This window comes from Macaca nemestrina, chromosome 15, assembly GCF_043159975.1.
Source record: "Macaca nemestrina isolate mMacNem1 chromosome 15, mMacNem.hap1, whole genome shotgun sequence".
Taxonomy (NCBI): domain Eukaryota; kingdom Metazoa; phylum Chordata; class Mammalia; order Primates; family Cercopithecidae; genus Macaca; species Macaca nemestrina.
The window spans coordinates 11,112,700-11,114,913 of record NC_092139.1 but is presented as its reverse complement, the minus strand read 5'-3'; the positions used below and the strand labels follow the sequence as shown (position 1 = coordinate 11,114,913).

Genomic DNA, 2,214 nt, shown 5'->3' with positions numbered 1-2,214 from the left:
AGTAGGGATTGTCCAGGCAGAACAACAACAACAACAAAAAGAAAAGAAAAGAAAAGAAAAGAAAAGAATAAGTTCATGATTGAAAATCAAATACCTTACCCAATCTTAAATTCCAACTTTTATTTACTTTTGTTATTTTATTTTATTTATTTTATTTATTTATTTATTTATTTTTTTGTTTTTGTTTTTGTTTTTTGTTTTTTGAGACGAAGTCTCGCTCTGTCGCCCAGGCTGGAGTGCAGTGGCGCGATCTCGGCTCACTGCAAGCTCCGCCTCCTGGGTTTACGCCATTCTCCTGCCTCAGCCTCCTGAGTAGCTGGGACTACAGGCGCCCGCCACCTCGCCCAGCTAGGTTTTTTGTATTTTTAGTAGAGACGGGGTTTCACCGTGGTCTCGATCTCCTGACCTTGTGATCCGCCCACCTCGGCCTCCCAAAGTGCTGGGATTACAGGCGTGAGCCACCGCGCCCGGCTATTTTATTTTTTGAGATAGAGTTTCACTCTTGTCACCAAGGCTAGAGTGCAATGCAATGGTGCAATCTCGGTTCACTGCAACCTCTGCCTCCTGGGTTCAAGCGATTCTCAAGCCTCAGCCTCCCAAGTAGCTGGGATTACAGGAATGTGCCACCATGCCTGGCTAATTTTTGTATGTTTAGTAGAGACGGGTTTCACCATGTTGGTCAGGCTGGTCTCAAACTCCTGATCTCAGGTTGATCCGGCTGCCTTGGCCTCCCAATTTCCAACCTTTTAAAATTCTCATTGTTTTGATGGTGATCACTGTGTTTGAGTAAGGATCATGGGGTCTTTGCCTTTGTGGGCGGAATATTGTATTCACAACATTGGGCACAAAACTGAACACAGTGCCTGGCTTCTAGTAGGTGCTTAAGATGTCGCTTTTTGGCCAAGTGCAGTGGCTCATGCCTGTAATTCCAACATTTTGGGAGGCTGGGGCCGACAGATCACTTGAGGTCAAGAGTTTGAGACCAGCCTGGCCAACATGGTGAAAACCTGTCTCTACTAAAAATACAAAAATTAGCCGGGTGTGGTGGTGGGTGCCTGTAATCCCAGCTACTCGGGAAGCTGAGGCAGGAGGATCGCTTAAACCCAGAAGGCGGAGGTTGCAGTGAGCTGAGATCATGCCACTGCACTCCAGCCTGGGGGACAGAGTGAGACCCTGTCTCAAAAAAAAAGAAAGAAAGATGTAGGGGTTTTTTTAGTTTTTTTTTTTTTCCAGTTTTCTTAAGGGAGCTTTTCAGCGAAAACTGGAAAGCCTGCTAGAGAAATTCTAAAAGAGTTGTAACACTAAGATGTAGTTGTTGAACAATAAAATAAATGAATGAATAAATGAATGAACTTCTGCTGTGGGATGTTCTTATTTATTTATTTATTTATTTATTTCTGTTGAGATGGAGTCTCGCTCTGTTGCCTAGGCTAGAGTGCAGTGATGCGATCTTGGCTCACCGCAACCTCTGCCTCTCAGGTTCAAGCGATTCTCCTGCCTCAGCCTCCCAAGTAGCTGGGATTATAGGCGTGTGCCACCATGCTCGGCTAATTTTTGTATATTTAGTAGAGACGGGGTTTCACCATGTTGGTCAGGCTGTTCTCAAACTCCTGACCTCAGATGATCCGCCTTCCTCAGCTTCCCAAAGTGCTGAGATTACAGGAATGTGCCACTGTGCCCGGCCTTTGCTGTGGGGTGTTCTAAGTGAATGGATAAATTTTATGTTGGAGAAAGTCCCGCCCACATTTATAGGGTTTATTTCCCTATTGCAGGTTGTTATAAACCTGTGCTCTAGAGTCCTTCATCTGAAGACTGAAGTCCAATCTAGTGCCGAGAACCACTCCCTTACTTAGAGCATTTAGCACAGCATAGGCATAATAATAGCTGCCTAATGACCTTTTCCTTTCTGCTTGGCTCAGAGCTACCTTCATTAAAAGTTTTTCTGGGGGGTTTCTCTTTGTTCCAAGACCCCTTCCTTCGTCTCTGTACAGGGTGGCTATTCTCTTCCTTCTTCCTTCTTTCTTGCTTATTAAACTTTATGCTCCTTAAAACCACAAAAAAAGAAAAAGTTTTTCTGGATTATAGTTTGAGCTCTTGGGTCAGAGGATTTGGGTTTTAATCCCTGTCCTACTGTTTACTCTTGTGTGACTTTGTGCAACTTTCTTTTCCTTTTTGACTTGCTTTTGTTGTTTTGTTTTATTTGAGACAGGATCT

At 43.9% G+C, this 2,214-nt stretch overlaps 1 non-coding gene across 1 annotated transcript; it reads right to left on the bottom strand.

Moving 5' to 3' along the window:
- Positions 1–1,242: 1,242 nt before the first annotated feature.
- Positions 1,243–1,304, bottom strand: LOC112424748 (U7 small nuclear RNA). The gene has a single exon (XR_003015653.1). It is a non-coding gene; the product is annotated as a U7 small nuclear RNA (small nuclear RNA).
- Between the last annotated feature and the right edge of the window lie 910 nt (positions 1,305–2,214).